We start from the raw sequence: 12,295 nt of genomic DNA, 5'->3' as shown, positions 1-12,295 counted from the left end.
CTGGCTAACAAAATATTCAAGTGTATAAACCTATGAGAATCATTATAATTCAACCCACCACATGTGTGTTTCACAACTCGAGTCATAGCCACATTCAGCTTGATGTCATGTTCTATTACAGTTTTATTTTTAACAATCCAATACTCCTAATTTTCTTTCTTCTTCACATAAACACCAACATATTGTAAAAAGAAGTATCGAGACATTAACAGTAAAAATTAAAAGGGATCATGTTTAGTTTGACAAACCTCAAATTCATTTACTATGATTTTCTATATATTATATTTTTCTCTGTATATATTGCCTCAATGGAACTTGATACCTAAACTTTTCTTTGATGATTTAAATTTCAAATTTAATTTGGATACATGTAATTTAATAAAGGAGTGGAATTACCTGTACATTTTAATTAAAGGATTAATAGGTTTATTTATTTAGTATTAATGATAATTAAAAAGCCAAAAATAAAACCTGGAGGCTCAATATGTATATCTCAATATCCACTATTCTTTTTGTAATTTATTGTGTTATATATATTTTTATACACACTCAAACACACACATCATCGAGATTAGTAGCACACATATTCATTGAAATTCATATGTATTTGTTATCACTGGAAACATTAGTAAAGACTCAGAGTATTGAAAAAACAAAGGGATCTCTAAGTTTCTCAAACACAGTCATTGGTTTGCTTAACTTACAAGCAATTATCTTTTCCAGTAACATTTGATATTTGGTATTTCAGACACATTGACTTAGGATGATATGGTACAAATGAGTCATGAAGTTTTCTATAATGATTTATAAATCATTACCCAATAGCATCAAATCACCATTATACTAGAAGCAATTTCTATGTACTATTTCTAAGTAATGTTAGTACTGTCAAGTTTTATAAATACATTACTGTATTTTTTCAAGCATGACAATTCCTGATTTTCTACTAAATTTATTAAATTATGTAAGAATAACTTTTTTTAGCATTCTCACTGGTAAGTATTCCCTTTTACCTTATTTTACATATGTTAGCTTGCTTACCAATGTCATTAATTATAGATTTGAATAATAATCATGCTTTATATGTTTCAATCTCCCCAAGAAGAGTACTTTTCTGGCATTTCACATTTTAAGTTTATGTCTCATTTGAGACAGAAAACTGGTCTCAGCGCAGTCATATCTATTATTTCCCATTTCTGTTATCAGTGTTTGCTACTTATATTTTAACGTATAAAAACTAAGTAGCATTCTAATTTCAAAGTTCATCAGAGGAGAAATTGGGTGATTAGAATTGCTGATTAACAATACATTTGTTTCCTGCTAGTAGGGTTTTCTTATTTCTAGATTACAGCACAAATACTAATTAGCTAACTTTTATCATGTATGAACAGTATGATAACACATTTCTTTTTTTTCTATTATTGCTTGGATTTATGAGTTTTGGTTCCATTATACAAAAGATAGAATTTTTAACATTGAAGAGGGAACCATTAATTGACTTTTTGTTGTTTTTATTAAGTTGTACATTTTTCTCCATTCATCTCCCTTCATCCCCTATTCCTCTATTCTCTCCCCCATGATGCTCATGATTTCAATTTCTCAAGACATGTTGTCTTTTTCTTCTTCCTTTGTAGAACCATATATACCTTTTTAGGGTCCTCTTTTATATCTTGGTTCTCTGGGATTGTGAATGGTAGGCTGCTTTTTTTTGGCTTGATGTTTACAAGACACTTATGAGTGAAGAGATATTATATTTGCCTTTCTGCATCTGGGTTACCTCACTCAGTATAATGTTTTCTAGATCCATCCATTTGCCTGCAAATTTCAAAATGCCATTATTTTTTTAACCACTCTGTAATACTCCATTCTGTAAATGTACCATTTTCCCTTATCCATTCTTCAGTTGAGGGACATCTGGGATGTTTCCAGGTTCTGGTTATTATGGATAGTACCACTATGAACATAACTAAACACATTGCCTTGCATTATGATTGAGCATCCTTTGTGGATATACACAAAAGTGGTATTGCTGTTTACTTATTGAGATGGATTGATTCCTCGTTTTCTGAGAAATTGCAATACAGTTTTCAAGGCAGTTGGACAAGTTGCACTACCACTACTTTAAAACACAGTCGTTCCAGCCTAGGCTGTTGTCAGAAATTTTTACCTTCTCCATTCTGACAGGTGTGAGATGGAATATCAGCACTGTTTTGATTTGCATTTCTCTGATGGTTAAGGATGTTGATCATTTCCTTAACTGTCTTCCAGCCATTTCAGATTCATCTGTTGAGGGTTCTCTGTTTAGGTCTGTGCACCATTATCATTATTCGACTATTTCTTGAGTTCTTTGTATTTTGTAGATTAGTCCTCTGTCTGACATGGGGTTTATGAAGACCTTTTCCCATTCTGTAGGCTGCCATTTTATCTTGTTGACCATGTCTTTTGTTTTGCAGAAGTGTCTTAGTTACAGGAGGTCATATTCATTAATTGTTCCTCTCAGTGTCAGCGCTACTGGAGTTATGTTTAGGAAGTTGTCTCTTGTGCCAGTGCTTTCAAGCATACTTCCCACTTTCTCTTCTAGTTGATTCAGTGTGCTTAGTTTTATGCTGAGGCATTAGATCCATTTAAACTTGATTTATGTGTATGGTGATAGACATGAATCTATTTGCATTCTGCTACATGTTGAAATCCAGTTACGCCAGCACCATTTGTTGAACATGCCTTCATTTTTCTATTATCTATTTTTAACTTCTTTGTCAAAAATTAGTGTTTTGTAGGTGTATAGATTGATATCCAGGTCTTTGATTTGATTCCATTGATCCTCCTATATGTTTTTATGACAATACCAGGCTGGTTTTTTTGCTGTAGCTCTATAATAGAGCTTGAAGTCAGTAATTGTTATGCATCCAGATGTTCCTTCATTGTACAGGACTGTTTTGACTATCCTGGATTTTCAGTTCTTTTCATATGAAGTTGAGTGCTTTTTTGAGGTTTGTGCAGAATTTTACTGGGAATCATATTGAATCTGTAGATTGCTTTTGATAAGATTGTAATTTTTACCATATTAATTCTACCTACCACAGAGCATAGGAGATCTTTCCATTTTGTGGTGTCTTCTTCAATTTCTTTCTTCAAAGATTTAAAAGTCTTGTTATACAGGCCTTTCACTTGTTTGGTTAGAGTTACCCCAGATATTTTATTTGCTGTTTGTGGCTACTGTGTAGGGCTCTTTCTCTGAGCTCTTTCTCAGTCCATTTATCATTTGCAGTAAGAAGGGTTACTGATGATTTTGAGTTAATCTTGTATTCTGCTACATTACTGAAATTGTTTATGAGTTGTAAAAGTTTCCTGGTAGACCTTGTGGGGTCATTTATTTATATGTTCATATTGTCAACAAATAATAAAATTTTGACCTCTTCATTTTTAATTTGTATTCCCTTGAACTCCATTTGTTGTCTTATTGCTCTAGCTAGAATTCAAGTACTATACTGAATAGAGAGTAGACAGCCTTGTCTTGTTCCTGATTTCAGTGGATTTGCTTTGAGTTTCTCTCCACTTAGTTTGATGTTGACTATTGTCTTTAGTATGTTTAGGTATACTCCTTGTATAATGCTCTCTCTCTTATCATGAAGGAGTATTGAATTTGGTTGAAAGCTTTTTCAGCATCTAATGAGATGATCATGGTTTTTTTTCTTTTAGTTTGCTTATATAATGTATTACACCGATAGATTTTTGTATGTTCAACCATAACTATGTCAATGGGATGAATCCTACTTGGTCATGGTAGATGATATTTCTGATGTGTTTTTAGATTTGATTTGGCAGTTTTTTATTGAATATTTTTACATCAATGTTCAAGAGTGATAGTGATCTGTAATTCTCTTTCTTTGTAGTGTCTTTATGTGGTTTGGGTTTCAGAGTAACTGTAACCTCCTAAAAAGTATTTGACAGTGTTCCTTCTATTTCTATTATGTGGAAATATTTGAGGCATATTACTATTAATCTTTCTGAAAATCTGATAGAATTCTGTTCTGAAGTCATCTGGTCCTGGGCATTCTTTGGTTGGGAAAGTTTTGATGACTATTTCTATTTCTTTTGTGGATATAGGTCTATTTAATTTGTTTATCTGGTCATGATTTAATTCTAGCAAATGATGTTTATATTGAAAATTGTCCACCTCCTTTAAGTTTTCCAATTTTGTTGCATATGGGTGTTTGAAGTATGACATGATGATTTTCTGGATTTCTTCCATGTCTGTTGTTATGTCCCCCTTTTAATTTTTATTTTGTTAATTTTGATATTATCTCCCTGTCCTTTGGTTAGTTTGGATGAGGGTTTGTCTTTTGTTAATTTTTCTCTAAGAACCAACTCTTTGTCTCATGTATTCTTTGTGTTGCTTTCTTTACTTCTATTTTGTTTATTTCAGACATCAATTTGATTATTTCCCATCATCTAGTCCTCCTTGGTGAGTTTGCATCTTTTTGTTCTAGAGCTTTCAGGTGTTCTTTTTTATTTACTAGTGTGAGATTTTTCAAACTTCTTTATGTAAGCATTTATGAACTTTCCTCTTAAAACTGCTTTTATTGTGACCCATAAACTTGAGTATATTTTGTGTTCATTTTTATTGAATTTTAGGAAGCCTTTAAATTCTTTCTTTATTCCTTCCTTGACTCATTGGTGATTCAGGTGAGGATTGTTCAATTTCCATGTGTTTGTAGTCTTTCTGAAATTAGTGTTGCTATTGAATTCTCACTTTAAGCCATGGTGATTCGATAATATACATGGGGATATTCCAAATTTTTGTATCTGTTGATATTTATTGCTGAATATGTGATCAATTTTTGAGAAATTTTCATGAGGTGCTGAGAAAAAGATATATTCTTTTCGTTTGGATGGAATGTTTTATAAATGTCTATTAAGACCATTTGGGTCATATCATCTGTTAGTTCCCTATACCTCTGATATGTTCTGCTTTTCAAACCTGTCCTGTGGTGAGAGTTGGATGTTGAGGTCTCTCATTATAGTATGTATGGCTTAATTTGTGATTTATGTTTTAGTATGGAATTTATATTTTGCATATGAATGTGTCCTTGTATTTTAGGCATAGATGTTTAGAATTGAGATTTTCTTTTGATGTATTTTTTCCTGTGACAAGTATGAAATGTTCTTCCTTGTCTCCTTTTATTGACTTTAGTATAAAGTCAATTTTAGTAAACATTACAATAACTACACCAGTTTGTTTCTTATGTCCATTTAATTGTAAGATTTTTTCCTTACCCTTTACGGTAAGGTTTTGTTGTTGAGGTATGTTTCTTTTTGCTGCAGAAGGATAAATTCTACTTCTGTATCAATTCTGTTCATCTGTCCTTCTTTATAGGTGAGTTGAGTTCATTCATATAAATCAATATTAATGATCAGTGATTTCTAGTTCCTATTATTTAAGCTTTTACTATTGGTGATGCTATTTTGTGTGCTTTTCCCTTCTTTGGAATGTTCTGCTGTGAGATCATCTATTGTCTATATTTTGTGAGTGTACCTAGCTTCCTTGCGTTGGAGCTTTCTTTCTAGTACTTTGTATAGGGTAGTATTTGTAGTAATGTATTGAATAAATATGATTCTTTCATGGAATATCTTGTTTTCTCCATCTATGTTGATTGAAAGTTTTGCTGGGTATAGTAGTCTGGGCTGGCACCTGTGTTCTCTTAATGTCTGCATAATACTTGAACAGGACCTTCTGGTTTGCATTGTTTCCATTGAAAAGTCAGATATAGTTTTGATAGGTCTGTCTATATATATATATATATATATATATATATATATATATATATATATATATTACTTGTTCTTTTTCTTTTGTAGTTTTTAATACTCTTTTTTTATACTGAATACTTAGCGTTTTGATCATTATGTGGTGAGGGAACTGTTTTTGGTCCAGTGTATTTAATGTGTTGTAGGCTTCTTGTACCTTCATAAGCATGTTCTTCTTTTCTTGCATAATTTTGTTGAATATATTTTCTGTGCCTTTGAGTTTTAATTCTTCTCCTTCTTCTATCCCTAATATTCTTAGGCTTGACATTTTCATACTGTGCCATATTTTCTGGATATTTTATGTTAAGCTTTTGTTAGATTCAACATTTTCCTTGATTGATGAATCTGTTTCTTCCATCATATCTTCAACACCTGAGATTCTCTCTTCCATCTCTGGCAATCTGCTGCTTATGTTTGCATTTGTGGTTGCTGATTGTTTACCCACATTTTCCATTTCCAGAATTCCCCCATTATGTGTTTTCTTTATTGTCTCTATTTCAGTTTTCAAATCTTGACTCATTTTTTTCACCTATTTGATTCCTTTCTTCTTGGTTTTCTTTAATGGTTTTTTTTTCATTTGTTCCGATTTTTGTTTTTTGTTTTTTCCCCATTTCTTTGAGTGAATTTTTCATTTCCTCTTTAAGGGCCTCAAATTTTTCTTAAATGTATTTTTCTTCTGCTTCCTCTGTGTTTAGGTTGTATTCTTCTGCTTCCTCTGTGTTGAGGTATTCAATTTTTCTGTTGTAGAACCACTAGGTTTTGTTTGTGTCTTGCTGTTCTTTTTGATGTTGAGTATACTTTTACATTGTTTTCTACCCATCTTTTTCTCCAATAGCTGTAGTTGAGGCTGAGTCTCCAGTAATGACTCCTCCTGGTACCAGCAGTTCCAAGGCTTAGAATGTTGCTCTTCATGGAGTAGTCAGGGTCAAGGTTCAAACCATGCCAGAGGTTTCTCATACTCCTGAAGGTCTGGCTTTCTGGGGTCTGATCCTGTGGAGGTAGAGCATGGTGGCTGGCTGTTTCTGTGGAGGTTGTGCCAGGCCTCCTGACTGACTGTTCCCACAGAGGTTGGGCCATATGATAACATTTTTTAAGAGTGCAAGGCTAGTTCTCTTGTTCTGCAACATTTACTTTTGCATACATCAACCCAAGTGTGTAGGCAAGTTACTGTCCCATCCACAACTCCTAAACATTCAGCAGATGCTTCCCAAACACAGAGGCCTATATTAAGTATAAAAGCTTGACTGGTAGCTCACACTAACCTACTAGCTCTTATACTTAAATTGTCTGATAAAACTACAAATAATTCTTATCTATATTTAGCCACTTTGCTTTGTGTATTTTCTCAGTATTGCATTCTCATCTTGCTTCTTTTGCCTTTGGCTGTTGATGCCTGACTATGTCTTTCTCCTTCTCATCATTCATAGTTTGATCACCCTGCCTATACTTCCTGCCTGGCTTCTGGCCAATAAGCACTTTACTAAATGTAGGGAGCCACCTGGAGGCACAGGTGGTCCTGCAGTTTGGAGGTATACAAGTCCATACCTGGCTTAGCCACGTGGGGCTGAGAACCCTTGCCTGCACATGCTCAGACCAGCAAATGGCATTAACCAATCAGGACAGCATTCAAGCCTCTCCACCGTTTAAAAGCAGCTGCCTCTGGGCTCTACTTCCTCTCTCTAAGCTTTCTCTCGTCCCTGCACTCTCTCTTCCCTTCCCCCAATTTTCCTCAATCGAGTGCTCCAAATAAAGACGTGATCAGGGAAGGAATTCTCGTTTTTCGTGGCATTCATTCCTGCTGGTCAGGAAGCGCGCCGCAACTAAACTAATTCAAGTGAGAAATATTTTTCAGTATACAAGAGAATTATTCTCTAGCATTTAAACCTTTTGTCTACTTAAAAAGGAAATGTATTAACCTTAATGTAGTAAAATTATATACAACAAAATCAGCTATTATGTCAGAATTATAGTAACTATCTCTAATCCATTTGCATTTGGAAAAAATAGAGAAAATAATTATCTTAACTTTCATACAAAAACTAAAGTTTTTGGCTTTAATTTACTTTCTATTACAACCAAGGGAAACTATAATTATACTATTTAGTCCTCAACATCATCAATGACTTCACAAGGGTGAAATGTAACCTAATGACAGGGGCATCTCCTTTCACCCAAAGTTTGCCTTTTACAATGGAAAATGCGTCTATGTTCCACAGGCCCAATACATCTGGACATTTTTTTTCAGAAGCAGGAAATTTTGAAGGACTGTCTTTCCTTTCCTTGGCAAATGTCAGCAGTTGCCTTTCTTGTGTCCTTCTGATACAGTGTGGACAATAACTGTCAGCAATCGAGACAAGGGTAGTTTGTTTTTGTCCCCATGGATAGCTTTTGACATAAAGAAAGCAAACTCATGTGGTGCTTCTTTAATAATCATCATCTTATTTGAAGTAATTGGTATTGCTTGAAACAGATGTGACTCCCTTTCAAGAAAAGTCTAATCTCTGAAAACATTTCAACTGCATAATCTGTAGGTATTAGAAGTATTTAAAGATTACCTGTCTACCTGAAATACAACTCTGTATGACATTGAAAACATACCTAAAGTGACTATACATTTGCTATCATAGATTATTACTAACCTGCATTTCTTATTTATATATTATACTTTAAAATAATCTACATAAACACACCTTAAACAAGAATAGAAATATATGCATAGTATTACAAAATTAACTTTAAATTTATATCAATAAGCCAATTCTACTATAAAATATGTAAGATTAATAGTTGGTTTTGATTAGATTCAATAATCTTTCATTTATTTTTCATATATCCCTTTTTTCCTTTAGAAAGAAATGTTTGAATTTAACTTTTTCATTTAGCATTTTTTTTCTATTCCCAACAAAATCTTGTAACTAAATCCCCTAAATAATGACAAACACTTATAATCCATTTTTAAGACTGTGGATACAGTTTTCTAAGATACTTCCTGCTGATTGGAGGTGCTGGCAATCTTTGAGAACTCTTGATGGAATCTTTGGCTTACTTGATGGAAATGTGGACTGCTGTGTGGCTGGAACTGCAGTCAGGGGAACCAAATGGCTCTGAGGCACCAAAGGTGTGGCTCTGTCATGCTGAACTGTGCTGATATCAGGCAGGAACCATCATAATTATCATAATAACAGCCCATTTAAGGTTTAGATTGGGCAGGAAACAGTCAGGTGGTACCATATTGCCTCTACATGGCGCAACTTAAGTTTTTAAGAAGTGCTTAGAATTTTTAGAAGTGCTCCTGGATAGTAAAGAATTAAAGATTCACAATAGGACAGATTCAGACATAAAAGACCTCTAAATGGGTCATAGTGTTAGATAGACATATGTAGGCTTGGGAGAGAGAAGAAAAAAAAAGTATTAAAAAGTCATAAAGTAAAGTCAATACTTTAAAAAAAAGGGTAAAGTTTTTAAAGAGACAGCGTACCAATAGTCACAGATTAAAAGAAGAAAAATAAGACACATAAAAATGAAAAATTCACAGAGAGACTGGATTCTGTATATCATTGTGTATTCTTTAAATTTTTTGACTATGAAGGAATTAAATACACAGAGACTTTTCATTGTGTGGTCTGCTAAGCTAAATCAACATATATGCTCTATAGGTATCATGACTTCCAAATTTGGGTCTAAGGATATGGTGCTTTGGAAAAAAGATTCTTCTTTTGTTTTCCCCAGAAGATGAGACCCTGTGGATTCCTTCTAGACCAAGATGGTATGATAGACCACTCCCTCCTGAAAGGTTGCTGTGAATACCCTCAAAAAATTACTTTACTCAACTGCTGACTGAGAGGAACCTAGTACACAGGTTATACCATGAAAGACCTGAATAACAGCAACCCCATACAGCACAAAGCAGTTTGGAGAGAAATAACTGTACCCATATTCCCAAATATTGTTTATAAATGTTCTTTTACATTTAAAGGGGATATGATATAGATATGAATAATTTGCGTTGGTATGAACTTTGATTTATTAATACAAATTTAATATCAATTTTGTTATATGTGTATGTACTTCTGGTCTTGATTAAGGTATTGTGATTGTATAGTTCATTTAAAAATGTAAAGTATAATTAGGAAATATAGGTTGCTAATGGATAATCATCAATAATAGTCAAGCTTGCAGTCCTGTTAGATTTTCTAGATATATGGAGATATATTTCAGTTAGATAGGCAGTCTCCATATCTTTCAAAGACTACAGAATAAGGCTTTTAATGTTCTAATAACTTAGGGTTTTCATAACAACGACACACATCTGCTCCTGGCAGCATCAGCTACTTCAAGAGAAAGATGGGCATTAAAATGGCTCTTTATAGAGTTTGATAGTCATTTTGGCAAGAAATTGCTTTTGCCTGGACTTTTGCATAAACTGGACACAAAAATCCCACAGAGAGATGACTGCTCAACCTACCTAAAGGTGAGATGATCCTTTGGGGTTCCTGCTTCATGAAAGAGTCTGCGAAAGATTCTGCAGGACACAGAGGAAAGTAACTGAAAACTGCCAATATGGGCAGAACTGTCTTTGAAATTTCCTGCTTCATGAAAAAGTCTACTGGATAATATGGACCTATAGGCTGAAGATGGATGCCCCAATGGTACAGAAGAACTTTGGGTGACTGTACAAGCAGCAAGATGTCTGTCATTTCTAGAGTTTTGGAAGTTGTTTGCTTAGGTAATATTACATCCTTCTGGAGTCTTTGATGGAGTTGAATAATGGTTACTTATAGTTTTCCTTTGTTATTCTAAAAGATAAAATAGATCTAAATACTGTAACTTTAATTATTACTTGATACTTGTTACAATGATACCTTTCTTTTTTATTTAAACAGAAATAGGGGAAATGGAGTAGGAGGTCCTTCTCTTTGTGTGTTGCTTTCATTGGTTGAATAAAAAGGCTGCCTTGGCCTTTTGATAAGGCAGCTCTTTGGTGGGTGGAGTAGACAGAAAAGAATGCTGGGAAGAAGGGACGTGTGGCAGATGCCATGGCTCTCCTCTCTGAGATGGACGCTGGTTAGACTCATGCCAGTAAGCCACAGTCAAGTGGTTATACACATTAATAGAGATGGATTAAACAAATATGTAAGAATTAGCCAATAAGAACTTAGAACTAATGGGCCAGGCAGCAATATAGTTAATACAATTTCCATTTGAATATTTTGGGTTAAGCTAGCCACGTGGTGAGACGCAGGCCGCACCCCCTACAACAGTTCAGCTTTTCACATTAGACCATGACTGATACTACAAAGTCTACGCTGTGATTAATATAAATTATGTAAAGTATATATATATATATATTAGTTTTACCTTAAACGTTAAAAGTAGAGAAAGTGAAAATTCACTTTCCAAGCCTGCAAACTTTTAGTATATTTGAATAAGACTGGCAGAGCATAGGTTTTTGCACAAGAATAGTAACTGGATAAATTGTCACTGGGAGTATTAGCTGTGTGGGTGTAAGGGATTTTAATTTGACTATTCATCATCCGTCTCTGCTGATCCTCTCCTCGCATGTCTTGTGAAAGTCTGAAGTGTGTTACTAAGGACATAGAAACCATTAGCTTTCTTATTTATTTCATTTATAACCATTCTAGAAACAAATTGTGACAAATAGAAGCTTAGAGGAATGTTAGCTATTCATTTCATTGAAGTGTTTCCTGTATACATTACTTACATCTTATTCTGTGTTTTAACAAATGCAATAATGTTGTAATGCTGGAGGCAAAAATGGAGTTGCTTTTTCACAAATCAATAATAATTAAAATGAATCATTTTTATTCCAATAAGTTATGGATGCTCAGAAAGTATGAAAAGAGATAAAGTATTAATATTTGTGATTCCTGATTAACTGATTTAGTACATTTATTGAATATGTGGAAAAATATATTTACAATAGTTAGAATTTAAAGAATTGTATGTTTTCTTCATTTGTGTGATTGAAGAGAGGAATGATAACTGTAAGCCAAGACATGACTTGACTTTGAATATTTAAGAATTGTTCATCCCAGTGACCTCAGCCATAAATGGATACATTGGGTACGCATTTCTTTTGGAACCTCTTCTTTCCTTTGCTATGAGGAGGGGTGGTGTATATACAAACTGATAGCAAATCTCGATTGGTTACAAAATTGTTTTCTTATTTTTAAATAAAACAAAGCCACAATAAAAAGGCCATTTCAAGGTATGGCTCTTCATTAGACAGAACAGATGAATGATTGCATAAAATATGTCCTACCTGCCAAATAAAGAGGATCTGGTAAATTTATTCAAGCTTGACTATTGTAACATTAGCAATCTACTTTGGGATACAGGAAATTGTGCAATCTCTTGGAATATATATGGTATTTATAAGCCAAATAACTGTACAACTCAGAGTTATCATATAACCTTCATGTTCTACCACCCCACAAACTGACAAACATCTCTACCAGTTTTTCTC

Source organism: Myodes glareolus, chromosome 6, assembly GCF_982192425.1.
Source record: "Myodes glareolus chromosome 6, mMyoGla1.1, whole genome shotgun sequence".
NCBI classification, from domain to species: domain Eukaryota; kingdom Metazoa; phylum Chordata; class Mammalia; order Rodentia; family Cricetidae; genus Myodes; species Myodes glareolus.
This window is presented reverse-complemented; position numbering follows the sequence as displayed.